This window comes from Alexandromys fortis, unplaced genomic scaffold (assembly GCF_014885135.2).
Source record: "Alexandromys fortis isolate MF-2015 unplaced genomic scaffold, M_Fortis_MF-2015_v1.1 scaffold_81, whole genome shotgun sequence".
NCBI classification, from domain to species: Eukaryota; Metazoa; Chordata; class Mammalia; order Rodentia; family Cricetidae; genus Alexandromys; species Alexandromys fortis.
In genome coordinates, this window is record NW_026067960.1 from 2,635,128 (window position 1) to 2,656,957 (window position 21,830).

Below are 21,830 nucleotides of genomic sequence, written 5' to 3' on the forward strand. Positions count from 1 at the left end.
TTTTTTTGAGGATTGTAGCTTCAGAATTGCTTGTTGTAGATCATAGACAGAGAAGGCAGCACCAGCTTTCCAGATCTTCCATGGCAACACTGACATCTGTCTCTCTCTAGCACACAGCCCAGTTTTTCAGAAGGAGCAAAGCCATTCCATGCACAGAAGTGAAGGCACCACTCTCCGAGTCTGCCTGAATCTCTTAATCCTGACAGACACACAGATAAGACCTGTGTGTGTTCTGCAATCGCTAACTTTAAAGCTGTAGCAGGGTTACTCGGCCCTTCCTTGGCCCTGGCAACCGTGCCACTTAACTGAAAATATGGAACACGACAGAACCTTCTTTTATTGTAATGAACTAAACTAAAACTACTTCAGAGTAACAAATTGCAGACTTACATGTTGACTAACAGAATGTTCTAAGAAAGTAAGATGTGTAGCAAGTCCTTGTATCCTATAGTATGTTCATCTAGTTGACAGACAGCCTCTCTCATGAAAGAAAGGTGTGATGGCCATTCTTGACTATCACTTTGATTACATGTAGAATTAACTAAAACACAAGTGGTTGGGTACACCTGTGAGATTATTTTCTTGATTGAGTCATTTGAGGTGGGAAGGCACACCCTAAATCCAGATCTTTCCAATAGGAAGACCCACCTTAATCCGGGCCACAACTTCTGCTGGCAGCTTGTATAAATGACACAGAAGAAGGAAGCATTTGCTCTCTGCGTACTTGCTCTCACTGACAAGTCCATTCCTTCACTGGCATTGGAGCCTACTTCTTTGGGACTCCAGGACATACTGACGAACAGTTGAAACATCCAGTCTCATGGACTGAACAAGTACTGGGCCCTTAGACTTTTCATCAATGATAGCCATTGTTGAAATAATTAGACCATAACCTACACAACCTGCAGACCATGCTAACAGATCTCTATCATAGATACATTTATTCTATCAGTTCTGTTTCTCTAGAGAACAAAAGCCCAGTTATCCACGGCACATGTGCCTCTCTTGCTCTGGATGCTTGCCCCAACAGCCTTCGAAGATAAAGTTGGCTTCTTTACTGATTTCCCTTGGGTCTTCCTTAGAGATTCATCATCTTCAAGCAATGAAGCAATCTTCAAGCGACTTACAGGCTTTCACTTGGTTTTACAAGTTCTTGAAGTGGGAGATCCCCCACAATGGGGGGGAAGCTTCCTGGCCACCCCACACTTAGGACCCATATGTGGCATGTGTGACCATCTTGCTTATAACAACGCATTTGTCAAGAGACAATACATTTCATACGGCTGTGTTCCCCCAAGCTGAGAAATGCCCTCGTTTCTAAGCCTGGAGTTTCACTTTATTTAAAACAGGAACCATTCTGTGCTCCACTGTGATCATTTCTGGTATTCTCTTCATCTCTTATTAAGACTTCCTGTGCCTTCTCTCAGAGAACACTGTGACTGCAGCATTAATTAGCCTTCCAGCTCCTCAGACATGCTACTTTCCACAAAGTTCTGACATTTAGGGACTGTCAGTCACTTGGAGTTCTACTGAATAAAAAATTCATATTAAACATCCCACCAAGGAGTTTGTGTACACGGATTAAGAGTGGTGGTGGAGCTGAAGACTAGCGGAGGTAGAAGAGAGATAATTTAGCTTATTATTGTATATTAGACAACACAGGGTAAATGCCACTCTGAATTAATGAAGCATATAATCATGATGATTCCGAGACCGGTTCATTATCCTGCTTCCAAATTGCATCCCAAATAAGCAGATGACACCACACTGTATACAGTTCTTAGGTCAGTGCTTGGCCTGGGTGTTCTTTCATTTAGCCCAGGTCGTCTGGACAGAGAACACTCCAAGCCCTGAGCTCTGGGTTGGAACAGTGGGATTGTGAGCAGTAGCCGTGTCCCCTCTGTTTTGCCTTCTTTTCTCTCTCTCCAGACTCCACACATGGATGGATGAGAAGATAGGGAGGACAGATGAGGTCTCGGAGACCTCAAGTTTCTGCCATGGTCAACACACTGGCTCAAAGTCGCCTGGGCAAAATGCAAATGAGGCATAAAAGAAACTGCTATTTATTAAGCAGCTGGCATGTGCCAGGAGGGTGCCTGTCTTGTTTGTACCAGTAAGTGGAGCAGGATACTTCATACAGAATTGATGCTCAATAAATATTTAAACAAATGAATAAATGTATGACTTTTTAGGGAAAAAAAAGCATGTATATGTGTACTTATTTAAATGTGCCCGGAAATATAAAGGCCAAGTGCATGGAAGCATACTCAGTGGACGTGGGCTCATCCTTGGCAGCTCATCCTTCAGTTTCAAAACATCATCACATTTCTCTCTCATTTCTCTATTGCTAAGACCCCTTCCACCATCCCATAATTTCTACTCGATTCTAATCATTTGCAGTAATGGAGATCTTATAGGCTGCCTATAAAAGCCATGTCAGAACACACGTTCCCCATGTTGAGAACCTTAGGGAACATCTGTGCCTTTTGGTATTTGGTCCAGGTCCCTTTCAGATGTTAATGGTCTCATTTCTTCTGCCTACAGAGGCCAAGCTTTGGCAAGAATACTGCTTAACATCAGCCCAGGTGACCTGTGGGTCACCATCCCAGGGCTCTGCTTCTGGGAAGGGAGGCCCAGCCACATGGCTGGCATTTGACTCCTGTGTGGAAGATAGGCAGTCGCTTGCTGCTCGTGCCCATGTATGCTCTGCTTTATTAGGACATAGACACTGAACGTCTCAGGAGTTTATAGACAAGCTCTCCGTCAGTTTATATACAGTCCAGTATAGCGGAGAGAGTATGAATTCATCTTCTTCCTGGCTGTAGATCCTACAAGAACTCATATTGGCCCTTTCTCTTTCCTATAACAAATTCATGCAATGAAGCCTGAAGGCAACACCAGCACAACAGTAAACTCAAAGAACCAATAGACAATTGGAAGCCCTTGGGGAGTAACAGTGGCCTGGGACTAGACAGAGATGGTGGGAAGGAGGGCAGGTCTCTGGAGATTGGGAAGAGCTACCTGATGGGAGAGAGTTGGCTAGACGAACATAGCAGTTGTAAGAGAAGTCAAACTTGCCTGTCCCAACTTGCATGGAGGAAAGACAGGATGTCAGCATTCTGCCTGTTTCTCCTTTTTTTTCCCCTTTCTAATTCTCACTAACATGTATTAATCACACATGATAATAGGTTTCATTATGACATTTCAGACATGTATATACTGTACTTTGGTCACAACCATCCCCATCATCCTCTCTTGCCCCCCTTTACTCCTATTGATATCTTAGCTCTTCCCACGTAGTCACTCTTCCATTTTCACTTCTTTTCTTTCTATCCCTTCATTCCTTCCTTCCTTTCTTCCCCCTACCCTCCTTCCTTCCTTTCTTTTCTTTCCTCTTTTATTCTTTAAATTAACCAATGGAGTTTAATCAAGGTTCTTGAATTTAATTGAGGTTGTTTAGCTTGGCATGTAAAAGGAATTATTTACAGAAGCAGAGACTGTTGACTGCCCATCCTGAAACAGACATCTACACCAGCTCTTCCATTGCTCAGGACCATTCCAGAATGTGGAGTAGAAAGAGCACAGAGTGGAAGGAAGGTGTGGAGTACCGTAAAGCTTCGTCTTCCAGGCACATCAAGGCCATTGCGCTCCTGAATTCACACCAGCTGGGATTGATTACCTGCATAGGAACGGGCTTGAGGGTATCCTATCATCCAGCGGGGAAGAGCTCAGGAAGTCCTGCCTTTCCCCGAGGATCCATAACAGTGAATGAATGCTTGCCAAGAGAGAGAGGGAGAGATGTTTCACACAGCGGCTATACCACTCCTAACCTCCTTTTTCTCCTATAATAACTTACGTTTACCCATGCTCCAGAAAACAGCTCCCCAGGTGGGACTTTTGAGTTCTTGCTGAAGCTGTGTATGGTTGGATGGTAAGGGTTAGTAAAGAACAACGCCATCCTGGTTAAGGAGGTGTCTGGTTTCTGACATCAAGCAAAACAATCAGCCGGATTTGGCATTTCCTCCTCCTGGTCTTCCTCCAGGTCCTCCATTTGTCCCCTTGCTTTCACAAGCTTCTAGAGAGCTTGTAGCCTCCCTCGGCTTGTTTCCTATGGCACATCTACATTGTGGCATCTTCTGTCTCCCTCGCCCTTGCTCTGGAGCTCCCTCTTACCTAGTCACAGTTGTGACCCTGTTGCTGCTTCTCCGCTGCTCTGGAATCTTCAGATCTGTGTGGGGTGGGTATGGCATGTGAATGCCGGTGACCGAGCAGGACAACAGATCCTCCAGAACTGGAGGTGCAGGTGGTTGTGAGTTGCCTGACCTGAGTTCTGGGAACCTAACTGGAGCACTCCACAAGAGTAATATGTGAACATAACGACTAAGCTCTTTCCAGTCCCAATTCCTTTTCCATCAAGTGTGAAGAATATTTAAAGGGGCCACTAGTTAGTTCTGGAACATTTTCTCCTACATTCCTGGCATTTCCTCATTCTGGAGCTACTTCTTGGCTCTGTCTGGAATCTTCCTCCTTCATTCACCTCCTTCCTTCTTACTTATCCCTCCTCCTCTGTGATGACACTGCCTGACAACAGTCCTGGCCACCCACTGACTTGCAGTCCTAGGGCTTTCTCTGAAAAGGTTGATTTACATCCCCAGCTCATCTCTGACAAGCGATTTCCTCCAGAGTTGTGTCTTTGTGTGTTCATTTGTCTCATGAATTCCATTCCTTTTTCATGTTTCAATTTGCCTGGAGCCTTACTCCAAATCTCTCTATGAAAAAAAAATTAAATAAAATAAATCACAAAGTTTTCCTTGGAAATGATTTCAAGATGCTGGAATGAATATAAAATGGAATTACGTCTGTCTTTCTATAACCATCGTAAGGGACTCAAGACAGGCCCTGAAGGCCACCAGTTGGTCTTGTTACTACAGAAAATAAGGTATTTTTCCTATTAATTAGCAACTTTTTAATCTTCAAAGCAATAAATAAAATGACTCCTTTGGTCTGGCTTGTATCAAAAATCTTTTTTATTCGGTTTTGTTTGGGTTTTGTTGTCATTTGAACTCAGTAGCATCTTCAAAAGGGATCCGACATGCTCGCGTCTAGGGACAAAAAATACAAAGCTACTTTTTATAGTCTCAGTGAGAGACTTAAATTTAAAACCCCATAGAAACTCAAGAAGGGGTATAGAATTAGGTATTTGTTGTGAAATGAGTTTGATGCAGGACGTACCTTCACAGATGAATATGCTCCACTCCTTTTTCAGAACAGAAAGTGGGTTCCGTGAGACTTTAGCTATGGAGTAGGAGTCCATGCCTTGGATAAACAGAAAGGGCAATGTGGAGAAACAGCAGGAAGTACAAAAGAAAACCAGGGTCTTGACCCCAAGGAAGGCACAAAAGCCCCAAGTCATAACGGGGCCAGGATGGGAAAGGAAGGCCAGAATCACAAAGCAAGAAGTGAGGTCTTTGGAGAAAAGAGAGTCAGAGAGGTGAGCAGAATTCAGACCTTCTGGAGACACGGTCAAATGCCAGCATGGTCAATGCCTGAGTCATTTCCATCTTTTGAATATTGCAGTGTTTTTAACAGCACAGCACAGCCTGTCAGAAGTCCAAAAACAGCAGTACTGTCTACCGTTCCCTTTAAACAAACCAGAGCCTTGACAGCAACTGGACAGCACAATGGTAAGCGTGATATCCATGAGATTGTGGGTCCGAAAAAGGAGGCAATCTCAATGCTCCGCCCATGTCTTCAGTCAGGCTTGAAGCTGAGTTCTGTCTCTTTCCAATCCCATCAGTTTCTCTGTAATTAAATATATAAATATACTAATACTTACCCAAGATCAGAAATCTAAACTTGGACCTTTAACAAATGTGCAGTGTGGTCTTTCTTTTCCAGGTCCGCCTGACTGACCCGGGGCAGATGTTAGGATTCCTGCAGCAGGGCTGTCTTCATCAGTGGGATGGGTGCTGCTGACCCAAAGGATGGCAATCACATTCTGAATTTATAAAACCCTCAAAAATTGGACTTAACATCTTGGGTCTCTCTGATAGGTAAATTACCTTGAAGCATGTTTTATTTTATGTTTTTGTGTGTTGGTGTCTTTTATCCCCTTGCATGCAAATCCTTCATTACGTTTTCTTTTTCTTGGAATGCAATTTTCATAACCACAGCGAGACTCAAAGAACAACTCTGGGAATTACCTTTTTTAATCCAGTGGGTTCAGATGGATATTCTGAATAAATTGCACTCAGATGTATTAATCTCCCAACGTGGCAGGATATATGAATCAGCCTCTGCAGGAAGCTGGCAGTGGGTTTCGTTGTTTTCTGTTTGAAGCCACTGTTAAAATCATTTCCAGGATCTGTCTAGCAGACTCCACGAGGGAGACATCAGCGTTCACAGAATGAGCAATGCGCCGTTTGCAGCAGAACTTCCCCGTGTAAACAAATGCGCTCACATTTTAAGTCCTTCTCGGTAAGAATCAGCTAAGCAAGTAGAAGATAAAATAGAGGGAAAATAATTATCTATTACAGAACCTACCACTTGACACCTTTAATATATATAATTGAAGTGTTTACAATAGGTTTTTAAATTTTTACTTATGTGTAAATGCACGTAAGTGTAGTGCCTACAGAAGCCAGAAGGGGGCGTCGGATCCTCTGGAGTTGGAGTTACAGCTATGGGTTCTCTGGCAAAGCAGCAAGGGCTTTTAAGCACAGAGTCACCTCCCCTGCCCCATTATTAAATATTTCTAAAAAGTGCTTGTATTTAAGTTTTTTACAATATGTCTTTTAAAATAAATACTGAAGTCAGCCTTCAAATCCCTGGCATAACTGTGTGCTATTCAAGTCTGATATACCTGATATACCTGACTCACTTTTCCCATCGGAGGGAGGATTCATCCCCTTGTATGCTAATAGAATTTATTCTATATTGTACACTACAATTCACTTTCCGCAGGTCCATGATGTACAACTTCAGGTGAAAATGTTGACGTCTCAAAATCTAAAGTATGACTGGGGTAAGATCTTACTTTCTGGTAATGCTAAATTTGGGTGCTCCGTTAAAAAGAGGTTTTTTGTTTTGTTTTGTTTTTTAAGCTCTTCAACTTAAATTGTTTTCATTCATGTTGGATCCACTCCTTCATTTCTGCACATGACCAAATGGTCTCACTGATGAATACCACTTGCATGCTATCCTCTGAGCAACCAACCACATGGCGTATCATTCCCAGTGCATTCAGCAAGCAGGGTGGTCACCGTCTCAGTTTGGGCTGCAGTCTCCTCCATAAACTGCTCATTGTAACACAAAGTGCAACACTGAGTGACTCCACCAGACCCACACAGGGTGAGGGTGGAGCAAAGGAAAGGAAGAGGTAAGTGTCTCCCAGGGTGGGATGAAAGTTCTTTCCCTAGAAGGAAGAGGAATATGCTTTGTGTGTGGGAAGATAACTTCATTTGCCCATTACCTGAAAGGTCTCTGTTGGCTTTCCAGGAATGGCCCCAACTGTCCTCCTCACTCCTTCCTGGAAGCAAGAGGTGGTTATAACATACCCAGCGATGAGAGCACGTTCTGGAGAGAGCAGCAGAGACAGCTCGGTGATCACTGTACTTGTATCTAAGACTGACAGCCTGAGTCCAATCCCCAGGACTCAGAGAAGGAGGGGAACAATTCCCGTGGGCGTGGGATATCCTCTGGTCTCCACACAAGCGTCACGACCTACACATGCCACAACCCTCAATTCATGTTCACGCAAACAAAATAAACAAATTAAATTAAATGATACATGTTGGATAGGTAATGCATGGAGGGGATGTTGGCTAGCATACTTGGAGATGCATGAGACGGTTCTGCTATCTAACAGAACTGTTTTCCAGTTTGGGAATCACAACAGACTAGCTGATTGACCCTGGGAGCAATCGCTACACAGACCCCTATTTCTTCTCTCAAAAACTGGGGATAACAACATAAGGAATTGGGGAAAAAAGGATGGGGGGGGCACATACATAATTTACATAAGTCTAGGTATTGGGTTTGAAAAAGTTAAAGATATGCTCAGCTAAAATACTATTCTAATAGTAGCAGAATTATTGTTTAAATCTAATTTAGTTGTGCGTGAATATTTTAGTATTAAAATATATTTATCTTTATGTGATTAATAACATCATTTAATACCTGCTGATTATAACTTAAGCATATCCAATAAATTGCAATACAATATCAGGGTGGCTATGTTTATGAAATAAAATGGAAGTCATTATTGAAGGAAATTCCCTATTCGAGACATTTTTTTACTGAAACATGTACCATTTCAATGTTAGGAATAGACTGGTAGTTTTCTCACTAGGAAGAAGTACAAAGGGCATGTACAAAAGAAATTTCTTTTATGCCCATAGACAAATAATATTTTATTCTTTCTCTCTTTCTGTTTACCTCAGGCTCAGGAGGACTTAGAGATAACATTGTGGTAGAGTTGCCATTTGTGTGTATAATATAAAGACTGAATACATATTAAATCTGTTGCTTTCTGGCTTCTGTATGTCTCCGAAGCCTCTCCGGTGGTGTGAGCTCAACTGTGCTCTGCAATCACAAACAACCTCGGTGAGATAAAAGCCATGAGCGTGTGCATCCTGATAAGCCACCTACTGGCAATACCTCTAGCGTTGTTTGAGGAGAAAGATGGGGCCAATAAACACAGATAATCCTTCAACCATCGGTTGACATTGAATTTCCTCATGCGTGGCATTTCTTTGGTTCATAGGCAAAAGATGAGGTCCTAATATTCAGCGCATCTTAATTGGATGCTGAATGACATCAACTATCAGCGAGGGTCCGCCTAAAAACATAGTTCAGGCTGGTGTTAAACAGGCAGAAACTAGAGCATGTTCAGATCAGTACAACACCAAATCCTAACCCTGCAGCGCGCAGGTATAAAATATCAGAGATTGGAAGAGGAGGGGTTGTGTATCACATAGTCTAGGACTCCAGCACTGAATGGTGCCACTGCATTTACAGTGGGCTTTCCAACCTTGATTAACCCAATCCCTAAACTCTCCCTCATACAGACACCTAGGTTTGTTTCCATGGTGATTCTAAATCCCGTTGTCCTAGTTAGAGTTACAATTGCTGTGAGGAGAATCCATGACCAAAGCAGCTTGAGGAGGCAAGGGTTCATTGGATCATGATTCCAAATTAAACTTTGTTGTAGAAGCAATTGGGGCAGGAATTAAACAGCAACTCAGAAGTAGGAGCTGATGCAGAGGCCATGGAGGAGTGCAGGCTTGCTCATCATGGCTTGTTCAAACTCTTACAGAGCCCATGGACAGCAAAACACACAGTGGCCTGGGCTCCCCCCACCCCATCAATCACTTATTAAGAAAATGCCCTGCAGCATTAGGGAGGCTTTTTCTCAGCTGAGCTTCCCTCCTTTCAGATGGCTCTAGTTTGTGTCAAGTTGGCATGGAGCTAGCCAGGACATCCGTCAAGTTAACAATCCAGACTTACCATCACTGGAGTCTCCAAGGTGTTTGAGGAGAGACTATCACATATGAGCTCCAGAAGCAGCAGCTGCCAACTGAGAGAATGGAAGAAGTGGTGGTTGGGAAGTCATTGCCAAGACTGTCATCAACATGGTAGCACACTGGGACAATCTCCCTCCCAGGGGAAGGCTCACGGGGTTATTAATCTGGCCAATCTTAAGTGCACCTTTCCCCAAATATCCTCCACCTCTGTCTCTTTCTAAACTAAAACACTTTCATTAAAAAGCCCAGAACATTGAAAAGAAAAATCCCACCTTCAGATGGACACCTTCTTCCTCACCTTGCTTTCCTAAAGAACCAATTTCCATTTGGGCTTTGCTTACAATACAGTACGAGTAGTCACTTTAATGTAACATATAATGTAAAAGTATCAATTTGGGTTCATTCCCATTGAAATGTTTTACACTTGTGTGTGTGTGTTCATGTATAGGCACATGCGTGTACCTGTGTGTGCACAGAGGCCAGAGATTGCCATCAGGTTTCCTCCTGAAATGGTCTTCATCTTCATTTTCTGAGACAGAATCTGTCAGGGAAACTGGCTTTCACCAGTCAGTAAGACCAGCTGCCAATAAGACCCAGGGGATCAGCACATGAAGGGATCAGCGCTCGGTCACCTTCCCGGTGCTGCGGGAACAGACGCCCGCCACCACACGCAGTTTTTGTTACATGGATGCTGGAGCTTGGAACTCGGGGGTTTGTGCTTGCAAAGCAAAGCAAAGCAAAGCGAGTGTGCTACTCAGCAGCTGCGAAGGTTTGAGTAAATATCCATGCTGTGGCTGGCTTTGTGCAACTAGAGCTTCTGAAAACTGTTCGACAAGCCACACAGGAACTGGCACCGTGACTCATGTCTTCATTGAGAGTCCCCAGGGCCTCATCAGTACCTGCCACAGGGTAAATACTTGATAAATGTTTGTTGAATGAATGAAAGAATTAAGTAATTAATATGCCGTGTTTATCCTTTGGCTTCTCATTTTCTCTTCACACAACCCCTGGAGGAAGTGTGCTTGCATTTGAAAACCACTGCTCAATAGGATGCAAATTGAAGCCAAGGCCCAGAGCTCACGGAGACAAATTAGAGAAACCATTTCTCTTTGCTCTGTGATTTTATTAGCTGAATTATGGGTGCGGCTTGTGTCATGGATCAGACAGCTCAGGCTCATGGGTCTATGGACCCAGAACTCAGCAATTACTCAATTAATATGATTAATGAAGGCATTAAAAGGAGCACGGCGTGGTCACAGAGGGCCTTGTGCCTCAGAGTCGTGGGAACCACACCAGATCTGTGGAAGATGAGTTCATTTCGAGTGAAGCACACTCCAGAGGATGCCTGGTTCCCCTCCAGTGCCTCCATATGTCTTCTGCCCTCTTGTTTCCTGTCTGTCTTTTGGAGTTGCTCACGATTTTTGCAAATTGTCATTTCTGCGCATGCTGCGTGGATGCTGTTACTCCAAATTATCTCTAAAGTCTCAAATATTGGGAAAAGAGCTAATTCTGCTCTTAGGACTCTATGAGGAAGCATGAGTTAAGCAGTGGGTATCACGGCCCACCGTGGGATAACACAGTCAGGGTGGAGGAGGAGAATTGTGGACTTTAAATATTTGGGGTCTTGGAGATGGCTCAATGGTTAGATCAATTGCTGCTCAAGTGCAGAAACCAGAGTTCAGATCTCCGGAACACTTGCAGATGCACATGGGTATTTCCAGTCTTGGAAAAAAAACATAAGGCATGAATTCACCAGGCAGACTAGCCATGTCTGCCAACTCTGGGCCTCAGAAACACTACCTTAAAGGGGAAAGATGTAAAGAAATCAGAGTGAGATTCTAGATATCAACCTCTGGCCTCCACAGGCACCTGTACATACATGTACACACACATACACATGCACGCACATGCACACACACACGTGTGCACACAAACATAAAAATTAAATTAAATTCTTTTCCCTTGGGGGATAATAAACACTTTTTAAGAAAACAATCACCTTCGAAAACTATAATCACCACCAAGGGATGGGGCACACGCCTTTAATCCCAGCACTTAGGAGGCAGAGTCAGGTGGATCTCTGAATTCGAAGCCAGCCTGGTCCACAGTGCTAGTTCCAGGACAGCTAGGGCTGTTACACAGAGAAATCCTGTCTCAAAGAAGAAAATATACAAACAAAAGAAATGTGATTACCATTGCCAATTCATTTAATGAGGCCACAATCCCCTTAATACTCAAACCACACAAAGACTCAACAAAAGAGAGAGAGAGGGAAAGAGAGAGAGAGAGAGAGAGAGAGAGAGAGAGAGAGAATTACAGACTAGTCTCTCTCATGAACATAGATGCAAAAATACTCAATAAAATACTCACAAACCAAATCCAAGAACACATCAAAAAGATCATTCACCACGATCAAGTGGGCTTCATCCCAGAGATGCAAGGTGATTCAACATACGAAAATGTCAAAGTAATCCACCATATAAGCAAACTGAAAGAAAAAAAACTCACCAAACACCCATATGATCATCTCATTAGATGTTGAAAAAGCCTTTGAAAATTCTAACACCCCTTTATGATAAAAGTCTTAGAGAGAAATCAGGAATACAGGGAACATTCCTAAATATAATAAAAGCAATATATAGCAAACTGACAGCCAACATCAAATTAAAAGGAGAGAAACTCAAAGCAATTCCACTAAAATCCATACGTATTCAATATAGTTCTCAAAGTTCTAGGTAGAACAATAAAACAACAAAAGAATATCAAGGGGATACAAATCAGAAAAGAAAGAGTCAAAGTACCAGTATCATATCACAGATGACATGATAGTAGTCAAGGACATCACAAGGAAACCACAGAATCAAGGGATCTGGCCTCATAGGGGCTCACAGAGACTGAACAGACAACCAGGCAGCCTGCATGGGACTGACCTAGGCCCTCTGCATACATGACACAGTTGTGTGGCTTGCTTTTCTTGTGGGACTCCTAACAGTGGGAGCAGGGGCTGTCTCTGACCCTTTTACTGGATTTTGGGGCCCTACCCCTCCTACTAGGTTGTCTCTTCCAGCCTTAATACAAGGTGAGAATGCTTGTCTTGCATGGCTACTGGCCCAGGTCAGCGTTTTAAGGAACTAAGAAGGCCCTGTGCCCTCCAGCCTGCATCTGGGGAGGGAAAAGCAGAAGTTTCCACTAAGCTGGATGTATGTCACAGTAAACATCAAATCTCTAGATAGCTGGTTTATTTCCATACTCAGGATCAATTCCTACACTTTCCTTCCATATTCAACTCTCACGAGGTCAAGTTATAGCTAAAACCAAAGTCATCCAACAGAAGAATAGCATGGGCAGTTACTTTTAATTTTATTCTTTATGCCCATCCCCCACGTTTATTCCACATCTAAAATCCATCACTGGAGTCAGTGATTTACAATCCCGTTCCTCTGATGTGGATCTCAGATCCTATTTGAATGTCTATAGGCGCCCTACAAGGCAGTCAGATCTAGACAGGGAAGAGGTGCAAAGTCTTAGATAATTTTGTATGATCAAGGGAGTTCAAAGGCAAGTTGAAAGCCCCAGGAAAGGCCTGGGAGGAAAGAGGCAGGCCATGCCTGTTTTAACTCAACCAGAGAAAGGACACAGACTTTGGCAATGAGGGACAAGGACAAAGTATTAGAAAGCCAAAGCTATCATGATTGAGCTGGAAATAGGTTGTCTGGAAAGAGGGATTCGGTGCAAACATGTCGAGGGTTCTGAGAAACAGATGGAGTTGAAAACAGGTCTGGACCTCCTGCCTGCTTCTCCTCTAAAAGGTCCAAAGATGAAGGAACAGTCCTAAGGGGAAGGAGTGGGGGAGGTGGGGGAAGGCTGGCTGCACTGGGTGTAATCAGCACACATTGTACTGAAGTAGCTCCCAGAGCCCATGTGCTGTGAATTCTGCTCCTGAGGAGCAGTGAAGAAAGGAAGCATCTGTCTTAGATTTGCTGACCCAGGCTACTTTTCCTCTTCCTAGTATTAGAATTTCCTTTTCTACTGGATTTCATAGACACTCACCAAAACACCTTCAATCCTCTCCATCCCTACCTACAGAGGCCTGGGTTGCAGTTTCTCTGCAAACTTCCACCCCTGACCTGGAGGCACCATGTGTGATATGACGTCATGGATTCCCCACCCCCAACCCTCTTTCTCACCAAGCCTGACCAAGCCCCAACAGGTTCAGGAACTAAATACATCACTTTGTTGTGTTTCTGAGACTTCATAGTTGTTACACAGCAATAGCTGACTTATACAATTAATAAGTGTTCCTAACATATAGATAGCCAAACTAGAGTCAACAGTGACTTAAGACTTGTTATGAAATCATGAGTGAAGATCTGGGAGCAGGGAGTTTCAGCGAGATCACATACTTACACCATAGAGACTAGACTCAGGATGGACAAAGGCGCTGAGTGGATCTTCCTTCGTCCTGGATGCAGGCACGGCAGACTCAGTACTGAAAATCAATGTCAGAGGTATTTACACAACATTTTCTGGGATTATTTTTGACATAAACCAATAATATACCTACTATGCATAGAAAGAGCTGACTGCCTTGGAGAACAGGACAAGCACCGAGCAGAGAGAGCCCTGGTCTTCCAAAGCAATAATGCTCATCAACTCAGAGCGCACAGACCATGTGAGTCCGTCTGTGCGTTTGCACCCGTTGGTTATTTAAGCCGAGGACAGTGGAGCCAGTCGCATCCTGTGGGTGATTTAAGTAGGAACAGGAAGTTTGATGTTTTTGTAAAAATGGAAATTCTTAGTTAAGCAAAACTTGGGTCTTAGCATGTATGCTGCTTTCTTTAAACACACACACACAACAACAACAACAACAAAACAAAAACAGCAAGAAACCTTAAATATGTTCTGCAGTCCGCTAAGAATCACGCGTTCATAAGAAGCTTGGTTGGCATTAAAAACGGTAAAAATTAATGAAGTTTTACTTCACTCCTAATATATCAAAAACTGTTAATATGGGGGCTAAAATATGGCTCGGTAGTTAAGAGCAGTTGTTGTAATTCCAAGGGGACTTGAGTTCTGCACCCAGAACCCACATTTAAAGGCCCACAGCCACCTGTAATTCTATTTCCAGGGATGCCTTTTTCTGGACTCCTCAGGCAACTGCACACACACACGTATTTATTATATATTTATTTATAAATATTTATAAATTTATATATAAATACAAACACACACATATAAATCAAACACAGGCACATGCATACACATAATTAAAAATAATAAAATACATCTTTAAAACAATAAAAATAAGTCTTGTAAAAGAAGACTCGGGAAACTTGGGGAAACCACATGCAGAGCAGAGCTGTGACCAAAGGACACCATCTTCTGCTGAGATGGTATGAGGAGCTGCTTGCTGAGATTTTCTTTAAGAACCAGCATAGGACCAAACTAGGCCCTCTAAATGTGGATGACAGTTGTATGGCTGGGACGGTCTGTGGGGCCACTGGCATGGAGACCAGAATTGATCCCTACTGCTTGAACTGGCTTTTTGGAACCCATTCTCTTTGGAGGGATACCTTGTTCAGCTTAGATATAGTGGGGAGGTCCTTGGTCCTACCTCAAAGCAATTTTGACTCTCCATGGGAAGCCTTACCCTCTCTGAGGAGTGAATAGGAGGTGGGGGTGAGGGAAAGGTGGAGGGAGCAGGGGGAAGGGACAGAGTGGGAACTGTAAAATTTCAATTTAATAATAATTAAAAATGAAAAAAAGAACCTAACAGAAGAGCTAGCGTGAAAGAAAAGGCCATCATTTCCTGGGACAGCCTGGACTACTGTCTTTTTCATCGGGTTTCTAAGTGTAACCCATTTAATCTGTATAATATTACTTGTATACATTTTAAGGGCTGAGCATTTGATAGTAAAGGCAGGAAATGGAAAGGAGAAATTATGTTATTGTATTATAATTTTAAAAATATTTTTAAAATATTTTAAATTTTTAATTATATGGGTATGTTTGTAGTTTTGTGTTTGGTGGATGAGGGTAGTGCATATGAGTAAAGTGTGTGTGTGTGTGTGTGTGTGTCACAAAATTTAATGAAAAAAGAGCATCTGCATTTGAAAGAGAGTAGGAAGGAGTCTATGGAAGGATTTGGAGGTAGGAAAGAGAAGGGAAAAATTACATAATTATATTGTAAACTCAAAAATTAAAAAAGGACAGTATGATATACACAAGAAGTGTCACACCAAGACAATAACTAAAAAAGATGAGAGTTTATTTTGGCTTACGGTTCTGGAGGCCACAGGCAGTAGGCCCAGTATTGGGGGGCCCTGTGTGAGGCAGTGCATCAAGCTGGAGGCCATGGCTGAGGGAGCATCTCACCTCATGGTGAAGGAGTAAAGTAGAGGTGGGAGGAGGCCCAGGTCTTGCAAGCTGCTTCAGGACACAATCCTGAAACGTAGCACCTTTAAGAGTTTCCACCACCCCCAGTGACCGTGGCCTGAGAACTCAGCCTTCAGCACAAAGGGGACAGGAAGACAGGGCAGGACCAGCTTCTAGCACAGAGGGACTGTCCTTGCTTCAGACCTAGCGCCCAGCATGTGTGGTCTCCTCTCCTTGCAGCAGAGCCTTAGATTTCTGGCCATGGTACATCCACCGCCTCTGGTCTCCATCTCCAAGTCCCGCAGACTGACTGGCTGTCTGGCCTGGCCACTTGACCAAACAGCTAAAGGCGTTATAGAGCCCTGCTTATCCCCAAGATTTGCTGGATTTGCAGGAGCAAAAGTCATAGCCAACTGCTATTTGTACTCTCTAGAATGCAATCTTACTAGTTTCAGTAAAATTTAGCAAAAATAAATGAAAAATAAGTTATAGTTAAGTGGATGCTAACTTCTCTCTCTTTCTCTCCTCTTTGTCCCTTCCTCCCTCACTCCTTCCCTCCCTTTTTCCCCTTTATCATCCTCCCTCCATCTCTAGCTAAGCATTACCTATGCACAGATAGGTTCCCTTTTATGTAACTTCACCGCTTCCTCCTCTCATCACAGTGACTCTCATTTCCAATCCACCCCATGCCTTGTTTGTTATGTCTATTACATATGAACGTATCCACACAGAATATCCTGTTTCACTTTGTGTGTTTGCTGAACCATCTCCACCACAATATTCTTGTAAAATACCCTCTCCTAGGCCGCCTTCAGTGAACATTCTGCCTACCACAGTTAACTAGGCTGGCACACCTGGGTCTAGTTCACCACTTTACCTAAAGAAACCTATTCTACAGACAGAGTACCATTTTACCCCCACACCCCAATCAGGGGACAGTTGGTTTCCTTCAGCAAATACTAGACCTTTTTCTCATTCAAGAAAACTGGTCAGCATGGGCATTAAGTAATAGCTCGAATTTTTCTACTCTGCTCTTTATACGAAGAACGATACAGTCATTTGGACTGACTACTGTGGCTAAACATGTCTTTTGAGGATTTTCCAAAACAAACTAAATTTACCTGCTAGTTATTATCTCCCTTGGAAGCTACCAGAAGGTCAGTCACACTATTACAGGGTAATTGATGGAAATTGGCAGGATTAAAACTATTTTTTTCCTTTTTAAAGAATTCCGTTTGTGCATGCTAAGATTTAAAACTCTGACAGAAGCCAGTTCTTTCTTTCTACCCTGGAATCTTGTTCATAGCAGAAAAGAAAGACAATATCGTCCGGCCCCTAACGCAAGCCTCGTCAGGAGCGTTAGTGAATGGTGACGTATTCTTGATGTTTCTGTTTCCTGTGACTAATGTCAGCTGATTTTAAAAAGTTCTTCTCAACTTTTTAAGTTAAGAGGATTCCCCACACAAGGGAGCAAATGGCAATGTCAGGGACATTTCTAATGCCGGTAACCTGGATGGAGGATGGTCCTGCATCTAGTTCGCAGAGTCTAAAGATGCTACCAACCACCACAGAGTACACAGGATGGCCCACTCCTGTACCCACCTCAGGCTCCTAACAAAGAACCATTGACTCAAAATGTCAATAGGGCTGAGGCTGATAGATTCTCACGTGAGGAGGCAGAAGCCACCTTCTCATCTCTTTAGAAGAACACTGGACGGAAGTCTTACCTGATGCTGAATTTGGCTGAGACAATGTACCAGATTCAAGGCAGAGTGCTCCTGTGGCCAACAAACATAAGGAACAGCTTATTAAACTGTGCTACACTTGTCTTGGGCTGGGCATATAACCCCTTTCCCAGCAATATACCCAGCAACCTGTTAGCTTTGCATAAAATTCCTTGATATTCTCTGTAGCACAAATAATAAAAACCCAGAGACAGAAATTGGGGTTCAACCTGAAGGTCAGAAAAGCAAAACAGCCAGCCACTGTCTCTTACCTCTTTGTCAGTCTGAAATGGTGATCTTGCCTCTCGGAATCTCAGAATGAGACTGTGTGTGAGAGCTGTCTCCTCCTGTCTTATATTCCTCTCTAGGGCTGGCATTAAAGGTGTACACCACTGGAATTTACGGTATGCACTGCCCAGTTTCTATGGCGACTAGTGTGGCTACTGGGATTAAGGGTGTGTGTCACCACTGCCTGGTCTGTGAGGCTGACCAGTGGGGCTGTTTTTACTCTCTGATTTCACACAAGCTTTATTTATTAAAACACAAATGAAATATTACTGCAATCCTCAACTATGTGAAGGTTTTTATTCCATCCTTGAATTGGAAGTCAAGAGCCTGGCAACACAAGCCCCAAACTCTAGCCACTGGTAATTCTTCCAGTCCCCCCGGCATTCATGCTCAGCTCTCCCGGACAGGCAACCTACCACCACCATCCTCTGGAGTATAATTCTAGCTTCCTTAGGAAGTTCCACCAGGCCCTGATGAATAAATACATCCTTTGGTGGCAGAGAACCATCCGCTTTGTTCGCCCGGGAAATCCAGCATCCAGCCCCACCTTCCAGAGCTTACTGTCTGCCTCGTGGGTTCTCCTACCATTGCCCTGACCTCCTGGGAACAGCAGCAGATGGCTGGGTGCACAGATGAATAGGAAGGACCTGCCTGGAGCTCTGCCGGGGAGTCTGGGTGCTTTCAGACCAACCAGCTAGTCTGCATAACCATGACCTACATTGACTGAAATCAACTCTGTGGAGACGACAGTGGAGCTCTGACACTGTGCCATTAAGCACAACCTGGTACCTGGTCATGCAGTCTTTGTGGGGCTTGCTTTTAAAGATCTCTGGACACTGGACTCAGTGAGATGTCACATTTGCAGACTCTAGAATCCTGTTGCCACACGGGATCAGGATCTCCAGCTTCTTTAGCATCCCTCCTCTGCTCTGCAGGTGCAAGCTTCTTTCTGACTCCTGGGCTGTGTTGGACTCAGAAGCCCTACTGCAAGGACTGAGTTCCACTCCTCCCACCCTAGCGACTTCTATGGTTATAGCACAGTCCAGGCCAGCCAACAGGAAAACACTTCCAGACCTTTAAGAGCTTATAAAGAAGATTCTCTCCTCTTTCACAGAAAATTGAACCGGCTGTGAGAGTCAGACTTCAGGGAGCAGCCACAGGCAGCTGGAGGGAAGCAGCCAGTGGAGTAGCCACCCAGAGAAAGCCGAGATGCGGTGATTCTCATGACACAAGATCCACCGTGCCTTGTCTTGTCTTTTCTTTCCTTTTATTTTTCGGGGAGTGGGAGATCAAGAATGACCTTGAACTTCTGATCTTCCTGCCATCACCTGCTGTGCCCTGAACCATAAGCCTGCACACCTTCCTAGCCAATGTTTTGTGTAGCATTAAGAATGGAACCCAGGGCTTCTTAGATGAATCCAGGGCTTCATGCATACTTGACAAGCTCTCCACCAGCTGAGCTACATTTCCAGCCATTCAGCTATTTCAAATGTCATTTGTCGGGCTGGAGAGATGGCTCAGTGGTTAAGAGCACTGGCTGCTCTTCCAGAGGTCCTGAGTTCAATTCCCAGCAACCACGTGGTGGCTCACAACCATCTGTAATGAGGTTTGGCGCTCTCCTCTGGAGTGCCGGCATACATGGAGGCAGAATGTTGTATACATAATAAATAAATAAATCTTTAAAAAAATATCATTTGTCTTCCCTTTCCTATTCTCCTTTCCTCCTCTCCCTCCTCCCAGCCCCTTCCCTTCCCCTCACCTTGTACTGAGGACTGAACTTACAGTTCAGTGGCCTTATATATGCCACACAAGTACTCCACCACAAACCACTAACTAAAAGCCCAACCCTTCTTAATTTCTTATTCTGAGACACCTATGTCTTTAGTCTCCTGGTCTAGCCTTGAACATCCTATCAAATCCAGGCTATCTCCTGCATTGAGCCTCCTGCTCAGAAGCTGGGAATAGAGGCTGTCCCACAAGGCCTGGCTCCACACTTAGACAGTTTTCTAACAACAGCAAGCAGTAGATGTAACAAGCAGCAACTGGAGAAGATACGCGACTGCTTTATCAGGGATGGGAGGAAGATGCTCCAGGAGCATCTTGGAGATGGAGCACGCTCCTGCAAGAAGCTTACTAATGCCTTCACCTTGGAGGTTATTTCAGGCAGAGAAGAACCCAAGCTCTGAGATGGCACCAAATCCTCAAACACTAAGAAGAGTAGAAAGAATCTGAGACAAGGGAGGCCTGGGCAAGAGGAGGCTGTTAGGTGACGAATGTAGGGGAGGAAGCGGGTGCTGAGTCTGGAAGCCAGACCACAGCAGTAGTTGGGTTTTTCTTCTGGGAAAAACTGAATTCTTCTGAAGACAGAGAATGTGGCCATCTGACTCTGGTCTCCTCTGCCCCATTTGTGCCCTGGCTAGTTCCCGTATGCTGTAGAGATAAAAGACTGTCTAAGGCAGGGATTGGAGCAGACAAGGCAGGCATTATCATGTGGGACATGAGGCTGGCCTCAGTGAGGGAGGTGACCAGAGCAATGAGGAGGCACAGGAGGACCACTGGCTCGTTCCTGGAGCAAGGATGTCTGGAGATGATACAGTTTAGAGCAGTAATATCAAGAAACAGAACGGAATCAACAGATTGTCTAATACTGCTTTTTTTCTTTTGTAGGCAACCACTCCACCACTGAGTTACACCTCCAGGCCTTTCTTCTTATTTTACCTGCAGAAAAGCTCTCACTAAATTTCTATGGCTCCCCTCAAGCTCACTCTGCTGCTCATACAAGCCTTGAACTGGCAATCCCCCTGCCTCAGTCACTGGATTATCTGAAATGGCAGGCCTGTGTCATGTGACTCATCCCGTGTATTGACTGAACAATAGAATTACCAAAAAGGAACCAAGTTCTGTCCAGTGTTGGACTCGCTCATCCTGAGAAAGATGCCTAAAGGTGCCCTCGTAGATGGGCTGTGGAGGTGATTAACTGTCAAATTCTAGATATCCTCAGAGTGTTCCCGACCTCAGACAGCACTGTGGGAGTTGTCAGGAGGGTCGGGAAATCGCAGAAGCCCTGAATAGAATTTCTAAGGCGAACAAAAATTAGGAAGAGCTGTAAAGCATTCAGACTCACTTGGCGTCCTTCAACAGGAACCAGGCCTGACAATGGAGCTGTCAGGCTGTCATCAGAGGGAATTCCTGTTACTCCTCAATTTGGTTCCCTCAAGAAGGCACAGACCCAGGTCTCTTCCACCAAGCCCAGAATTCTAGCGAACTCCCGAGTTTGTAGAAGAGCTACATGTGTTTAACATTAGTTGTGAATTGAGCCCTAAAACTTTACTGCCTTCCATAAATGTTTATTGTTTTCTGGGTTTCTGACTCTGAGCAGAAAGCGCCGGAGCCCTCTGCCACACTCCTTGAAGGATGGCCGTGCCAAAGCACAGAACACATTAAGCACGCGACTCTGCCTGCAGGTCCCATGGGGAAAGAGGATTAAATAGAAAGAAGCGTGAGCCACTGAGGAGTACAACTATTTTTACCGCTGGCCAGCTAGAATTTTACCGTCTTTTCATCTGCCCACGCAGCCTCAACAGCTCTGCAGAGCAAATGGTTAATCCAAATTCCAGCAGCGTATTTCACTCCCCGTTATCACACAGCTCAAACCTTATTACTTGTTCATTGTGTTGCGGCTGGGATTCAGGTTTTTATGACCATTTTCTCAAATGCCGGGTGCTTTATAAATGTATGACTTTTATTGCAAATCAATAAATTTTATCCACCTATTTCTCAGCAAAGGACATACCAGCCTGGATAAACCATGCTATTGCTTTTAACTTTTTCATCCACGGGAAGTTTTAAATTAAAAAAAAAATGGTCATACAAGTTAAGGGTGAGGACCTTATCTTGAGAAAGAGAAAAGAAGTAAAAT